This window comes from Micromys minutus (genome assembly GCF_963924665.1).
Source record: "Micromys minutus genome assembly, chromosome: 30".
NCBI classification, from domain to species: Eukaryota; Metazoa; Chordata; class Mammalia; order Rodentia; family Muridae; genus Micromys; species Micromys minutus.
In genome coordinates this window covers 10,984,766-11,002,841 of record NC_137965.1, presented here as the reverse complement: position 1 = coordinate 11,002,841, position 18,076 = coordinate 10,984,766, and positions in this window count along the sequence as shown.

The window sequence follows — 18,076 nt, the reverse complement described above, 5'->3', positions numbered from 1 at the left end:
AATAGAGATATCTTCAGGCATTGTTTTCTTCTTGTATGCTCTAAGTATCTATACAAATGTTAATATGTATATTTATGCAAATGATTGTATTAAATGGCATTATGGTTATTGTCAACTATTCCTGTTTATTAACCACTCAAGATGAAGATTTCTCTTATACCTGTCAACTCTTCAGAAAACAATAGAGAGTGAAACTTCCAGTTATCCTTTCAGACCTGCAAATCTTGTGATTTCCTAGTTGATGGGCCAAGAGAAGGCTTTATGACAACCTCTGGCTTCTAGTTGGCACCTTAGCCTTCAGTGGAGCTCATTTCAGATCTCTTACCATTGAATCGCAGCAGCCCCATGAGGCTTCCCATCTGACACACTGGCTTGTTCTGGCACCATCAGAAGGGCATGGTCTTGAGCTATGTCTTTGAATATTCACGTGTTCTGAGATAAACACCCTTTCCAGTTCCCCCGTAGATTATGGACCAATGGCCACCACAGCTTGGTGTTTTGCTCTCTCTGCCCCTACTTGGCTGAGACTACTTGAGGAGTTAGCTTGATTTTAACAGCCTCAGGAGGATAGCTGTCCTTCACTGCCCAGGGCAGACATATCTGTCTCAGAAATTTGGATGTTTGCTTCAAAAGGCACCAGTACAGGGCCATTTATAAGAAATGCAATTTCACGGAGAAGGGAGAAAAGGACATGGTTGTAATTGATGAAGGGGAGGCAAAGCCCCGCCTTCCTGTTCTTCCCGTGTTGTTGTGAGTAGATTAAGACAGGATAAGTACACCAAAGGGGCATTAGCTGCTGATTCATTTTCTCGACTTATAAAACCCCTCAAAATAACTTCATAATGAAGATCTCTTCTGCAGACTGTCAGCCTTATTTATCTCTCCTACCTCCAATCTAGAGAACAGTCATTTATATACTCTTTGTGGAAGGTGTCACATGTGGTCGCCAGAATCCCACTCTGTGGCATGAATTTACAGAGGGATGTGTCCTTTAAAGGCAACTAAAATGACTGCTTTTATCACATAAGATGTTTCCCACGAAAATAGCTTTTTGAATTATTTCAGTGATAGACAGACTCAATTTTGGCTTAGCAATCAGTATCTTTATTTCTAACCATAAGTAGAAGGGCTTGTCTCAAAATGGCTTTAAAGCACAGTGTCCTCTTGTTTTGTACCGTAAACAGAGTCATCAGGAGACACTGGAAGGACCTGGATGAAATAAAATGAGGAGAGGGTGGGGCAGTTTTGGGTGTGTCTGACAGGTAGGAGAGATGACCTGGGGGTGGCTGGGTACCAACTGAACTAGTCAGGTGACCTTGAGCAGATCACATCTCCACCTTTAGCATCCTCTCTGCTCTACCAAGTGTAGGAAGATTTCAAGGAAATGAGCATCATTTGACAATGCTCCGTGTCCCTGTGGGGGACTCCATTCAGGTCTCTCAGCATGAATTAGAAGCCCTCTCCATTTTGGTTCCCATAGGTTTAATTTTAGGTGTGTGGGGCAAGTCATGTGTCACCAACATCCCTACAGTTTAACCCAAGGGGCTGAGCTCCTCTGTCCACTTTCTCTCCTCTTTCCTTTCTCCAGACCACACTGAGTTCCTCACAAGGGACCCATGGTCTTCATCTTCATAGACTCCAATCATGCTGAGCTTTGTACTTCCCATTCCCTGGCTCACCCTGTAGACCAGGGACCTGCTCTCATCCATGCTACCAACCCCACCACGAAACCTTCATGTCGTCCCCTGCTGGTAGCAGCTCTGTCACCCTGCAAACGGGGCTTTCTTGGTTATTCTTTTAATACTCATTGGGCAGGAACACTAACCTTCTCAAAGCCAATCGGAACCACACTGCCCTGCCTCCCCTTCCATCTTCCACACTGGTGAGTAGAAGCTGCAGTCAGGAAACATGACATGTATTATCAGGGCTTTGAGTTAAAGCCTCTTTCTACACCACACAACCCCAGGAATACCTGTAGAACTCTCAGCCCTTACGTAGACAGTTGACATTGTTACAGTGTCTGGTCCATCTCTGGTGAACGAGCTCCTGTGTATCTGACTCCTGTACTAGAACAGGATCTCGCTTCAGAAGGAGGGTATGATTCCCACATGTGCACAGCGTTTATGACTTCCCACATCTCCTTCATGGGCTGAGAATGAGGAAACCTCATTGGCCAGTCTAAGCTTTAGTCTAAAGGGAAAAGTGTTCTTTGACAACTGTATCTCTTGATTAGAGGAAGGGATCAAGAGAAATGGATTTGATATGTACACAGCCAGGGCATTTCAATTTTCTTTCTAAATGCTCACAGATTTATCCAAGTTCTATCAAGGGTTTATTAATATGTGAGTTTTAAATGTAATTCCGGTGATCAAAGAAAACTGTGTAATTATAGTGGTTAATATTTACAGAGAAATTCAGAATCTCAGAGTAGTTTGGAAAAACAATAAATATAAATAAACTATACATACATATATATATAATATGCCATATGTATGTATGTGTGTGTAGATATATATATATGTACATATGTATATATGCATGTATGTCTTTAATGTATGTCTATACACTATGGTCAGATAGCTGTCCATACAAATATGGCATTTATTCCAATGAGTTTGAGGTGTTATTAAAAAAAATAGACTGGGTAGCTTTCTAGAAGGTTCTTAAGGTTGATGAGTGTGTTCTGGTAAAGGATAATTCATGCTTTCAGCCTTTTTTTTTGTAAATTCTCATGAGGTGGAAAAAAAGTAGGAGATGCTCTGGGGTCCTTTCTGTAAGGGCATTCTGAGGGCTCTACTTAGAAGACCTAATTACCTCTCCGTTACTAATTAGGCTTCTAGTACCACTACTCTGGAGTGGGGTTTCAAATATAAAATTCGAGGGTGACACCAACTTTCAGCTCATTGCTCTGTCCATTTATGGCCATAGCCATAGAGACCAAGAGCTCCTAAATTTCCACATCTAATAATGCACAACTGTTCAATGACACTGGCAGGAAGTGTTTGTGTCAAAATTCCCACCATGTCTTCTCTTGCCTCAGTGACTTCATTGTCTCTAGTCAAAGCTCCACCTAAAATATAGGACCCCAAACAGAGGACCCCAGAACATAGGATGACAGGAGCCTTTTTTGGCTCTTTTCTTCTGGCCTTGATCCCTTTTCCTCTTGGCAACCCTCCACTATTGTGTCCAGTTATTCACTTTTGTGTCTGCCATACATGTGTGTGCAAGGTTTAGGTGACCCTACTCTGCCATTCCCCGCTTTATTCCTTTGAGGCAGGATCTCTCCTTAAACTTGGAGCTAGGCCTATGTCTAGGAAACCCCATGATCCTACTGTCTCCCTACTTTCCTGTAGGGGGCTGGTCTGTTGTTGCCTGTATTAAAGTGCTTAATTTGCACCCCAAGATCCCATTGCTCCAGATCCTCAGGTAGGCCAGCTTTAGTTTTGTAAATCTTTCCCCTGTTTTATTCCTGATTTACCTGAGTTATCCCTGATTGGTTAATAAAGGTGTCTACAGCCTGGGTTGGGCAGAGGAGAGCGGGACAGAGTGAAGGTTCCCGGCCTTTAGGTCTCCAATAGGACCCAGGAGGAGAGGAGGAGGGAGAAGGAAGTTGTCATGGGGGTAGGTGTAGGTCTCAGGCAGGATCAGGAGGAGAGGAGGAGGGAGAAGGAAGTTGTCATGGGGGTAGGTGTAGGTCTCAGGCAGGATCAGGAGGAGAGGAGGAGGGAGAAGGAAGTTGTCTTGGGGGTAGGTGTAGGTCTCAGGCAGGATCAGGAGGAGAGGAGGAGGGAGAAGGAAGTTGTCTTGGGGGTAGGTGTAGGTCATGAGGGAGGGTCTGTTGGAGGAGGACCGGCTCTGGGGGGACCTGGCACGTGAAATCTCGGGATTATTGACAGGGAAGTAGACAAACTAGCACAGAGGGTTGGTATCTGCTCAGGTTTAATGCTTTAAGGCTTATTATAAATCTAAAGGTTTCTGCGTCTTTTATTAGGGAACTATGTGGTCTAATAGGGATTAAACCCCCACCCCCAGAATAATATAGCCTACAGCACTGTCCTCTCAGCAATGGCTCCGTCCTTTCCTGTCAGCACCAGGGTTACATGTGGGCATGTAGCCACACCTGGCCTTTTCTGTGAGTGCTGGTTTCCAAAGTCAGGTCTTCATGTTTGCATAGTAAGCACATCTTGTCACTGAGTCATCTCTCTAGCTCTGGCCTTCCCCCCTTCCCCCTTCCCCTTCCCTCCCTCTCTCCCTCCCTCCCTCCCCCTCCCTTTCTTTCCTTTCCTTCCTATCTTTCTTCCGTTTTCTTTTGTTCTTCCCTTTTTGAAAATAGTAGAGATGGATTTTTTTTTATGTGCCTGTGCATCTACATATGCATGGAGGGACAGACTTGGCCACTCTTGGAGGCCACCCAGCCGAGCTGTAACTTGGAAAGGCAGTCATAGCGACAGCTCCTCTCATCGGCTTAGGTACAAACTGAAATGCTGATCATCCCATTTGCAATTTCTTGAAAACATAGGCGGAAAAAGCTCATGGAGAGAAGCAGATTTTGTCCTCCTTAACAAACCGTCTGCTTCTCCAGAGACACTGCTCCTCCTGCCGCTGGCCTGTTTCCTACTCACTACCAATTAGCATAATTACTATCTCTAGGTCTTGCTCTTCGTTGATCCTGGTGGTTACAGCAGTTTACAGTCAAAAGACACTGACAGAAGGCACTAATGCCTTCACCAGGACCTTGGGTGGAGCTTTGTTATTTTTCTTACAGTTGTTTTTTTCCAGTCTGCTTTTGTTTCTAATGCCATTTCCCCTCTCCTCGTTCTTCCAAACTTTGCTTGTAGCAGAGATTCAGTGCATTCTTTAGCCATGGGAAGATGTTTACAACAAAAGCTCCATTTTGATGCAGATTAATGTGAGGGACCTGTTAACAGCACTGGGTGGTGAGATAAATAATCAGCCAGGTATTTATCAAATGCCACGTACAGAGGGTTAGTTAAGCATTTTTAGTTAAGAGAAGGATTTGAGGCTGGCTGGAGTCTACAGGCTCTGAAGACCCTCACTGGGATACTACTGAACCAACGGGGAGGGGGCTGGTAGAACACCAGCCCGGGTCCTGAACTATCATTAAGAAAGGCATCGGAGAGAATCTAGAAACCAGAGATCTGATGTCATGTCATCAATGTAAAGATGATCAGTTCGAATTTAGATGAGGAATGCACCAAACCAAGGAATTCGAGAACCATTACTAACGTGTTATCGCTGAGAGTGCACCTGATGCATCTCTGAGTGCACAGCAAATGAGCTTTCAGAGGCAGAAAACGGCACCAGAAAACTCAGGTGAGGCCCTCTGAGGGCTGGTATCTGGAAAGACCCAGAAGGGCAGGTGGGCAGATGGCTGGGACTTTTTCGGAGCCAATTCTGACTGGGTTGTAAAAGCTAATAAGAGAGAGCCTGGCTTAGGAGGAATTTGGACAGGCTGGCCCATGCTGTGTAAGGGTGTGTCAATCACAGGACCCACATACTTATGAGATGCCGAGCCCGCCCTAAGCCTGGGGAGAGGAGAGCTTTGATGCAGGCGATGAAGGACCCTGCTGCAGGTTCTGCTTCCCTGTCTTCCTGCGTTCATCCTTGGCCAGGCTCCAGCCACAGTGATGCTGTGACTGTCCCTCAGCTCTTCAATTGTCACTCTTCGTTGTTTGGTAGCTGATGGGGGTTGGCTTGTTAGATTTACTCTTCCTGTCACTGGCGTCGAAACAGCCAAATGTGCTCTTAGCTTATTAAAATGGGAAGAAATATGCACAGTTCCCCTTTTACCAGTAGAGATGTAGAGTGGCGGGGGACAGGGTTCAGAGGGTGAAGCAGCTGCTGCAGAAGTTTGAGGACGTGAGTTACAATCCCTAGAGGCCATGTGAAGCCAGGTAAAGTAGCGTGAGTTTGCACTACTGTTGTTTCTATGATGAGACAGGACAGTCCCTGGGAATCCACGGGTTTGGTACACTGGTATACCCAGAGGCTTTGTTTCAAATAAGGTCAAATGTAAGGATCAAAATTAGAGGTGTGCACCCACACACCCACACACAAACACACACATACATACACGCATGAACACACACGAAAAGAGATGATGATAGACAGACAGACAGACAGACAGACAGACAGATAGATAGATAGATAGATAGATAGATAGATAGATAGAATTTAGAAAAGAGAATTGGAGGGAAATTTGAATGCTATTGTTGGGATTCTATAAGCCCCACCCCTCAGTTACCTGGCAATAGCCAGGTATGCTCCACTCCAGTTACCTGACACTATAAAAGAGGCTGCTTTCCCCTTCCTCTCTCTTTCTTGCTCTTGTTCTCTTGCTCTCTTGCTCTCCCACCCTTGCCCTTCCTCTTCCCCTTCCCTTCCCCCATCTCCCTCCATGTGCTCATGGCCGGCCTCTACTTCTCTACCTCCCTCCTCTTCTCTCTCTCTGCCTCTAGTACCCTCTTAGCTCCCCACCCACCCATGACCTGAATAGACTCTATTCTGTACTAAACCATCTTGTGACTGGTCCCTCAGGGGGAAGGGACTCACAGCATGGACCCCCCAGAGGCATCTCCCTTGCCCCAGGCCTCGATGCACCTCCATAGACCATATGCCCCCCCCCACTCTCTTCATCCTCTTCCTAAAATGGAACATTTTACATTTATTTAGCACTTTATTTGGTGATCCACACGTACTCATATGTATAAGAAGTAGACACAGGCTTTATTTTCATTTAATAAATACTTTATATATTGGGTATTGATTTTACCTGCCCACAACACATTCCCTTTCATTTCATAGAGCAGATTGACCTTGCTTAAATAGCCGGCCCCTTCTCAGTTTTACCCCGAGCATTCATTCACTCAGTAGCAGGGACCACAAATCATTCTGAACTGGCTGGCTCACATTTTGTGTCTTTTTCAGAGGTACTGGTTGCTTTAGGAGTTGTTACAGGCTGAGTTGTGTGGGGTTGGTATCTTCAGTACGGTAGGATGTGTCTTAATGGAGACAGATTATATTTCCTTACAGACCGGGCACTACCTCTAAGCAGTAGCCACAACATAAGGCCTAGGAGCTTTACAGAAGTAAATAAGTTTTTAAAAGTCACCAGAACGGTTCCAAAGCAACCAGAATTATTATAAGAAGACAATACTCAGGCACCCAAAGAGGGGAGATTTTATGTCAACTTGGGCAGAATGTTGCCTCCAACCTAAGGCAACCCAAAGCTCGGAGAAAGGTGTAGGGGACCTCCCTCATAGTCCTCAGAAGGTAGAAAGGGTTTTGATATCTTGGTGTTGGATCTCTGGCCTCCAGTAGTGTGAGACCAGAAATCTCTGTGTCCAAGGTACCAAGCATATGGTCTTTGGCTATACAGCCTAGCAAACTAATGGTCAAGGAGCTCAAAAGAAACCAATGAGAACTCAGGCCAGGACTTTTAGTGCAGCAATTGGAAAAGAGAAGATGTAGTGTTTTTGTTTTGCTAGACATGGGGGAAAAAGAATGCAACTCCCAGGGCTTCCACATAGACCAAACCTGTCAGAGGGAGGAACAGTAGAGGAGACAGAGACTGAGGCTGAGTGAGCAAGTCAGGGCCTAGCAACATGCTGGAGCCGCAAGTTTAAAGCATTTTCAGGTAGCTCCTGGATTTTGGACGTTCCATTACATTGTAGAGTGAAGGCTCATGCTTTCCCTTTCTTCCAGCTGAGAGATCCTATGAGGACTCAAAAGGTCCCTACAGAAAGTAGTTAATCAACTTGGGAACTGATTAGAGGGCCGACTTGTGAACTCCGGCTGGCTCCTGTGATGGAATAGATCTGGCAGGCAGCAGTGAAAAGAAGTGCGTTTGCTCTGTGGATTCTGGGTGATAACTAATGACTGCGAAGGGTTTTACCCACATGAACCGGGGGCCTCCTTTGGAGCAGCCGTCACAGACGTGCCCAGTGACAGAATATCTGTTCAATATCAAGGTGTGATTATTAAATAGGATCATTCAAGTATCACTGTCGAGAGTTAAACCTACTTTTGCGATTACTGCTGACAATCTCTTCATGCTATTCTCAAATGCTGCCCCAGGAGACAGACGGTGCTTAAAAAGATGCCTTTCACTTAACACTAAGAAATAAAACTTCAAGGTGTTTCACTTTGAATTCATGGATAGTGGAGTATTTCTATAGTCTTTACTGTGGACCATTGCATAACTATATTCAGGAACCCCCCCACTCCCTTTCAAGAGAGAGAGTTTATAGATCCTGGCGGTAGGTTGGTTCTGTAGAGGTGTGCAGACATTGGAGGAGTTCCTGCGAGGCCAGATTGGGGCTATAAGTCTCCATATAATTGAGGATCACCAGTGAAAACCTGGCCCAGGATAGTCATGACCCCGAGTGATTCCCATCTGTTGATTATTGGTCTCCACCTAGTTTCTTTGGCTGGTCTCCACATTAAAGAGGCTATGCACATATATTAGCATCAGAATAATTAACCACAATGGCATCTGTGCCAGGGACAGAATGAATGGGCCATTTAAAACACATTGTCCATTTGTGCTTAAAGGTGACCTCTGTGATTATTGTGGGACAGTCTCTTAGAGGCTTTGCCTGATTTGGAGTAAGAATTTAACTTGCTGAATTCTGGAGCATATATATATATGCTTTTAATATATTCTGTTTTTAATACAGTATATACACATACATATACACACAATTTAATATACACACATATATATATCATACATACATATGTGTCTGCTCATGAATTATTTTTGATTGAGGATATGCTTTATCAAAAAAAATGTCATAAAGCACCTTGACCAGTCACATTGAACTTCTACATTTTATTTGAAAATAAAAACAGAAATAAAGGAACGAGGGAAAATTGCAAAGACAAAAGTCATACGGTATCGGGCTTAGTGTGCAGTGCTGTGTAGGGGATGTGACTCAGAGCCACAGCACTTGCCTACTGTCTGATCCAGTCCTGGGTTGCATGTCCAGCACTACAAAACTATAGGACAACAGCATGCCACACGCTCCTGGGGTTCTGCTTGCAGCTGGCTTTCTATATAAACCGTGAAAAGGAGAACGTGGTCAGCGACAGGACTCCTCCCCTGTATCCTTATATCCTGTGCCATTATACAGGAGCTGAAGGTGCACACAAACTTCCATTAACTCAGGCAAAGGTAGCTGCCCGGGAGAGAGACAGACAGACAGGACCTTCTGTTGTCTCTTCCTCTAGTGCGTATAGGATCTGAGGACAAAGATCACGGCCTCTTCTCCCTTGCAGGATCTCTATCCTGCTTTTCCATCTTGTCTACTCTCAGCACAGCTGATATTAAAGAAGTTCTCTAACATCACCGGAGCAACGCAATTTCCCCAGCCCTCACTGTGAGAACGTTCTTTCAGTTGCTCTACCTGCCTTCTTCACAACAACATACTTGTGTGCCTTGTGTGCCTGCATGTGTATGTGTGTGTGCATGCATTGCACATATGTGCCTGAGTGTGTATGTGTGCCTGTGTGTGCCTGTATGTGTGTGTGCATGCATTGCACATATGTGCCTGAGTGTGTGTATGTGTGCCTGTGTGTGCATGTACACATGTATGGACACAACTATACCTGTCTGTGTACTTGTGTGCATGCATGTGCTCAAGTGGGCTCATGGGAGCACATGTGTGTCTGTGTGGGTGTAAGGGGATAGCCAATTTTGTTGCCCTTTTACAGATGGAGTCAGGCCTGGTGTGAGGATCACATAGCTTGGGAGAAGGTGAATCAGCCCCTCCTCCCCACATCTCTCCTTACCCGTGTCAGTCTGTAGCTTTCAAAGAGGATGCCGAAGGAGAACCCGGAAGGTGTCTCTAGTTTCTGATACTTCTCCAAAGCACTGGGGTGTTTTTGATGATTCTGTCAATCTTGTTAGATCACGTGTGGGATTAACAAGCTGATCGTACATCATGTTTATTTCACCATACGAAAGCTCAGGTTAGTCTTACTAAGTTCCAACACATTCAGATGTGAAGCATTTGCCGCCCCAGTTCAGCAAGTAAGAAACAGTGAAGGAAGTTGCGTGCTCGGAAGTCTGGCCATGATCACTAGGCGCACCTCAAGTGACTGCATATGTCACCTTACTCAGGTAGAGGAACATGGCCCAGGCAGCAGTGTAGCCAACGTCCTGTACCTACAGCAGAGCAAACCTGTGGAGTCTAGGTTTGTTTTACAAAGGGCATTGCAGGGAGACATGGAAGTAGTCTACAAAGCAACAGCAGAGCTACTGCTTTTGAGGCACACCGATACACCAAAACTAGTTATGGCTGGTCTGGCTGGGAAAAATTGTCACAACTTAAAAAGACAGCACTGAGCTCTGTAAATATACAGCAAGATTAACACACACACACAGATACCATACACATACATGTGCACTCACACACACATATACACACAGACACACACATACAGAGACACACACACAGACACCACACACAGGGACTCACACACAGACAGACATAAACATGCACACACACAGACAACACACACCAGAAATACCACACACACACACACACACACACACACACACACACACTTACACCATATATAGACACACACAGCCAAAAGACACCATATACACAGACACCGTACACATATGTACATGCTCAGAGGCATCATATATATACACATACACCCAGTCACACACAGATACCCACACCCACATGCACACACACACACACACACACACACACCATATACACACATAAACAGTGAGTCACATACACATATATACACACATACACAGAGACACGGGTGCGCACACCATCTGCACCATTGCCACCTGTTTAATGTGTATCCTCTCCATGACGGGCATGGATCCCTGTCGGATCCCAGAGGTCCAGGTGGTGGGATCCAGCCCGCAGGTGTTCTGACACCCGATGTGGAGACACTTGAGCCCATCTGCACTCAGGAAGGTGCCGAGATAGCCAGGGGTGGTTAGTAGATGTACGGGGAGAAGGGTAGCTCCTTTTTCAAGAACCTCACTAAGCTGCGGGCAGACCAACACTGGGAGTAAGCAATGGCAGCAAGAGCTGGAAGGACACAGTTTTATCTAGTCCCCCACCAGCAATGAGTGTTCTGGGATCCTAATGAGTCTGTTTATGTACAGTGGGAGCCAAGACCAACGGATCTGCTTGCAGATGCTTTAATGACGGTAATGGGGAGTCTTCGCACCCTCCCACCGGCAGACTTAATTATATGCACACCCATCGTTCTTGCTAATTTCATCTCCAGTTATCTTTCCTTCTACTCAAAGCCCAGTTTCAAGGGCTTCCTGTTACTCCTAACTCCTCCCGAGGTTTCCCCAGAGATACTTCTTTCCTGTTTCGCGTTGTCCATCTCCAGCAGTACTTGCTCCTTTAGGTTTCCTTCTCAAATAATTGTTACCTTAATGATAGACTTCCCATCCCAGCACTCAATGGACCCGTGAGGCACCAAGGCAGGAGCATCAAGTGTCAGCCGTGGCTACTTTTCTCAGAACACACACAGAAAACCCAAACACCTACAACAAGAAACGGCTCCCTCACATTTCTTTTTTATTCTAGCTCCTCGAGAGAGCTGAGCGTTTCGCCGCTATGCCCTTAGCTGTGCACGGGAGCTACTCGCAAAGCTTGATGGGTCTGAGAAGCAGACAGACTTCCGGTAGTTTTTGAAGAGTCTGGGGTGACTGTAATGTGTAGCTGAGGCCTACTTGGCCTACTTGCTTTTTAAAGCCATTTTATCTTTGGCTTAAGATCACTTTAATTTAACTCATCCACGGTATATTCACAGACTTCTACAACTATTTTTCAGTTTGCTTAAGTGATCTTTTGGAAGTGGTCTTACCACCGACTTCTGGACTTGGCTTCCATTGCCCTGACCTTAACACTTCCTACCCAGTGTTTCCATTTCTTCCCATATTAAGATGAGACTGCTAGACGTTCAGGACACACTCCCTAAGTTATAGCATCCTGTCTTCATTTGGGAAAGAAAGAGAACCAAGAAGGTCACTCTTTCCTTCCGCCATCTTTCTCCCATGAAGAATTTCAAATCCAGATGGACCCTCTGACATTTCGCTCCCTTCCATCCCAAGAAAAGTGATGGGGTTTTTTCTCCATTCAAAATAAGGAATATCACTCAGAGCTTCGAAGAATTTGAACAAATGTGTGTTGCTCAGTTTATCAGCATGAGAGCATTCTCTTCTGCCCTCCAATCATAGTTCAGTGTGCCTCTCCCATAAGCACTCACAGATATTTGCTATTTCCTTGGTGTTCGTTTTAGAAGGCTACGTGTCATGTGAAACTTTGGCCAAATCTACATACTCCTTCCTTGTTAACGGGTCTGGTAGACGGGCTTCAGCTATAGGCCTGTAATGGGTGAAGAATGGGTGATGATTTCCTCCGAAAAGCACTACATTTGACATCATCCAAGCCATACTTGAGGGTGTCAAGGTCAATGTTACACTACAGCAGAAGTTTCCAACTTGTGGGTCACAATCCCTTTGGGTGTCAAACAATCCTTTTATGGACACCTATTTTATGGGTCACCTAAGACCATCAGAAAACACAGTTATTTCCATTATAATTAGTAATGTACTGGCTGGTTTTATGTCGACTTGACAGAAGCTGGAGTTATCACAGAGAAAGGAGCCTCAGTTGAAATGCCTCCATGAGATCCAGCTGTAAGGCATTTTCTCAACTAGTGATCAAGGGGGGAGGGCCCAGTCCATTGTGGGTGGTGCCATCCCCGGGCTGGTAGACCTGGGTTCTATAAGAAAGCAGGCTGAGTAAGCAATGGAAAGCAAGACAGTAAGTAACATCCCTCCATGGCCTCTGCATCAGCTCCTGCTTCCTGACCTGCTTGAGTTCCAGTCCTGACTTCCTTTGGTGATGAACAGCAATGTGGAAGTGTAAGCTGAATATACCCTTTCCTCCCCAACTTGCTTCTTGGCATGATGTTTGTGCAGGAATAGAAACCCTGACTAAGAAGTAGCAAAGTCGCAGTTATGAAGTAACAATGAAAATAATGTTATGATTGGGAATCACAGTGTTAGGAAGGTTGAGAACCACTGTCCTAATGACTTCCATTGTCAACCTCTCACTAAGCCTGTTCAGAACGCAAACATTAGATGGTCTGACTCAAGGTTTGACCCTGTCGCTGAGGCTCATGGGAGAGGTTTTGATAGTTAGCTTTCATGACCTCCATCTTGGTCCTTTTACGTTTATCTTCTCTAGTGCTTTAAAGTAAAATGTGCCACACCGCTTGCCTGCTTTAAGCTTCTTACAGAGTTTTATTGTCTTGGCATTCATAAAAAAAGTCAGGTTTCCAAAAGGGAGGACTTTTGCTACCTTCGTTAGGCCTAATGCATCTCCTACTGTACCTCAGGTCTGGCAGCAGCAGGCTCTGCATAATTCTGGCTCAGCTCTCTGCACTGCCCTCATTATTCTGTCGTCTTCAGCCTGAGCTGGTGCAATAGACCCCAGTGCTTTGTGGTCCCAATGAATTGGCCCAGTGAGTAACTGAGCTAATATTCGACTTCTTCCCGACTTCCAGGCAGTATGGCCTTATTGGACAGCTAATTTTCAAACAACTTTGCTAGAGAGATTGACAAAGGCAGTTAAGGATGAGAGGGAAATCTAGAACACAGTGATCCTCATACCCTAGAATCAGAGTGTGGGGTCTGGGATCAAGAGTGGGGAGGTGAGGGGTGGGAGTTAAGGGTGGGAGCTATAACTGCCTTCATAAATAGGCTCTGCTCTAAGCATCCAGGGTTTTCTTTCAGGTATAATTTTGTGCATTATAAGAAATCACTTCTTTTAGACAAGTTCAATGCCATATATGAGTTTCATTACAGACAAACAGAAGGCAATAAAGCTCCCCAGAGACAAAATAATAACATGAAGATGTTTTTTAGATATGGTCTGGCTCACCATTTGATTAGAGACTATATTTAATCCAGAAGAGAAATAGTTTAAGCACCCACATTCTTTGAATTAGGAGTTTCACGATTTACCAGGAAAAGCCTAAAGAACGAAAGGTTTGTAGAGAAAGGTATCTCACATAAACAGAAGGAAATGGCTTGTGTTTAATATTTATTGTGTTTTTCCTATCATTTTTAGGGAATGATTTCTTAGGAGCTAATTTGATTTTCAGGAGGCGAATGGGCATAATGTGGCCTTATGGGGGTGCCTTCTATGAAATACTGGTTTCATAGTAATGTGAAGAAATGTCTATTTCCCTGGGTTAGACATCTTCCTGCTTGCTAGCAACACAGCAAGGATACTTTGGAACCAACCTCTATTGATCGTGTACTGGGTGTGAACTGCTAATTGCTAATCTATTAACTCTACCAATTCTGTGCATTCTTGACTCAAGAAGCCATACTAATATGTAGTTGTCTTTATATGACCGCTCCCAGATATTAAGAACAGACTCCCAGGATTATTTGCACACACATTTCTGACAACCAGTTTAGGCTTCTCCATTGGTAAAAAGTAATTAATAAAGGCATCTTTAAAAAAATAATTTCTGAGAAAATGTTTTAATTCAAAAAGGAAATTTTTCCTTTGGCTTAACCATTCAGAATCAGGCATAGGACATGTGTGAAAAACGGCTTCTTAGCTTGATTTAGGGGGTTTGTTGCATGCATCTGTCCACAAGATGGCAGTAAGTGTTTCTGAGATGATTTGGGTCTTTTGTGTGAGAATGTGGGTGTGTGTATGTGAGGGGGGTAAAATTGTTTTTTTTTTTTTTTTTTGCTCTAGAAGGAAAAAAATATTTATCTGGTGTTTTATATGTTCATGTCAAATAAACCCGGTGCCATATAATTAGTTTTAAGTGTTTTTAAGGAGATAGTTACATTGTTGATCACAACAACTAAGTTTAACATCATTGTAGAACCATATAACTGGGTTCTACCTCAACTATGAATTGAAAATTATGGAGAAAAAAGGTTAGTATTTGGTTTTAAGAAATGATAAAGTTCTGACTCTATCGGCTAATGACCTGTAAATACAGAGGTTCACTTCAAATCCTTAGGTGGGTTGGATGCCATGTGTAAAAGTTTCCAATATAGCATATCAGGTGTGTTAGAACCTTAGAACCTTCTCTCTAAGAAGGCTTAGTCAGCAGAGTATCAATGTAAGCTCTCTCAGTCGTCACCCAGGTGATGGGGGATGTGAATGAATTCCGGACAAGGAGCTGAGCTGCCGAAGTGGAGGTTGTTTTTAGCTGAAAAGCAGAACTCACAACAATGGCTCTGGGAAACAAGTGGGATCCAGCCCCATCACTCCGAGTATGTGCAGGCATGGGGACTAAACCTCATGGTGGTGGTGGGGGAGTAGCCAGGATGTACATCAGTGTGTTTGATTGTAAACACAGTCCATGGAAGAGACTGAACTTGCCGGCTTGATGCTAGGCTGAGAAGTTTGGTTTTACTTAGGGAAACAATGAAGAAGCACTGAAGCGTTTTGTGCCAAGTAGCCTTCAAGCAGTGGTCTAGAATGAACAGCCTGGAGTCTGAACTTGATGTAATGTAGCGACGGAAAACTGGCCGTGTTATTGCATCCAGGTCTAGAGAAAGGTGGTGGCTGGTCATGTTCAACATGAAGTCCTAATATTAGGATCATCAACTACATCTCTTTTGGCCACTTTCCTCTTTAGGAGCAGTATTGTAAGAGAGTTGGATGAGGTGGCTCCTTTCCATTCCGAACCCCATGGGGACAGCCAGAAGACGCACCAGGTGGAGAGAAAGGGCCACAGATGCAGATAGAAGCAAAGGCAGGGGGCACCTGGCCTTGGACTAAGAAATGAATGGAGGGCCCTTGGCAAGGTGGGGATGATGAAAAAGAAGATCATTTTGCCCAGCTGGTTGCCTAGAAAGACAGTTGGCCCTTGGTGGGAACAGTCATGCCAGCATTTGCAGTCTAGACTCCTCTACAGTGCTACATTCTGCGCTCTACCGTGTTCTTTATTAGTCAGCATTATTTGGAGCATTAAGCACGTTCAAAGCATAATAGCCGTGACCTAAGATGTCCATAAATTATCTGAAGATACCCGGATGACTTTTATGGGCGTGCCCATTCCTCTGTCCTACCTGAACACAGTCATCAGCTCACCTGTCATTGTCAGAGAAGGAAAAGACACTCTTCAATGCAAGGTTAACATGGAAGCAAAAGAAGGTTTTCCTTGTTCAGAAGGATGGCACTGTGGACCCCTCTCGTGGGGCTGAACAGTCAGTCACTTACTTCTAGTGGCCAAGCAGGGGGCTCAAGCCATCATGTGCCCCTCAGTTACAGGAATGCAGAGGAAAACATGGAAGGAACCCATGACAGAAATCACTGCCGAGGATCAGTTTGCCGCCTCAGACTGCCCCAACCTATCCTCACAGCAGAAGCGATGCTGGGGTGAGGATTTTTCTCTCCCAAGTTCGGGTGAGACAGCTGAGTGCAGGGACAAACTCGAAGTTATCAAATAGTCATCAGAAAATGACTCCCCAAAAGATGCAATTTCCAGAGCTGTCACAGAGCGAGCTCGGACATTCTCAGGCTAATCTCCTGCCTCATGACAGTGCACAATGACAAGTGATGCCCAAGGGGTGAGCGTTGGGGGAAGGGACACTGACACTCTGCCAAATGATCAGATTGAAGTCTGTTTGATGCTGACCAGTGCTGAGCATGGTCTATGAGGTACACACTTCCATTCAGTGTGCTGGGTGTTCAACTGTCAGCTTTGCACACCTTTGACTTCCTTCATAAATAGCCATTTACCAAATAATAAACAAACACACACACACACACACACACACACACACACACACATATATGTATACATATGTATATATATTAAAGACATTTTCTGAGAGTCTGGATGGTCCAAACATCAGCTTGAAGACAAATATAAAAGATGTTACTAAAACTAGGGATGATTGTCACACATTCCCTTCATTAAAAAATATGTAGCGTGTGCGTACGTGCATGCATGTATGACATGTGCATAAATCAGTGTGTGAGTGCTCATAAATTAGTGTGTGCATTCATAAATCTGTGTGTGTGTGTGTGTGTGTGTGTGTGTGTGTGCATGTGTTTGTAATGTATATGTAGAAGTCAGAGAAGACAGCCTTGAGGCATTTGCTCTTTTCTTCCAGTTTACATTGGTCCTGGGGATTGAACTCATGTTGCCAGGTTTGTGGACAAACAACTTTACCCACCGAAACCTCTTGCTGGCCCCCTTAATCTATTAATAGTAATAGTTATTTGAAGTATTTCTTTGGTAGCTACAATATAAAAAGATACTGTGGAATTTCTCTTTCCCCTTTATTTTGAAATCTTTTTTTCTTATTCAAATACCCATGAAAGGCGAGTGTTGGTTAAAAGCAGTGCTTTGTACAATGTGGTGGGCCTTCCATAGGGACAGTCAATCCATACATACGGGAAGAAGGAGGCACAGGAGAAGGGGTTCTCAGAGAGCAGAATCAAAGGCGAAATATTAATTTTGGAAAGTCAGAAGAGCAAAACCTGGCTTGTTTTGATTTTCTGCCTTTGGATCAAATGTTCTGAAGCCAGCCCTTCCTCTAGTTCCCAACTAGTAGGGGTCGCCACGTGTCGTCTTTGCTTTGTCTGTATTCTACCTGAGCATCACAGAAACCATGTCTTCGCTCTTTTACCCCAACACCTATTTTGCCAGGTCTAGGCTCATGGACATATTGGCACATGTTTTACAAATTGGTCATTGCATCTCTATCATAGTTTGCTGTGTCTGCAGAGTCATACTCAGTATGACGACATCATACTAACACAGCACTTAGTAGGATGATGCATTTGATGCTGCATAGTCAGTCTAAGTAAGAGTTATAGCATGGATAATTTGTGTTGCCCATTTTTTTCTTCTTTTCTCTCCCTCTTCTTTTCTATATGCTTTGAGTGTCTAGTAACTCCAAGGCATAAAGTTAGAGATTATTTGAAGAATCCTGCAGATGGTTTAGGGTAACTCTTGCTTCTCCCATATCCTGGACAAGATCATTATAGCCTTTGTCTGACTATGA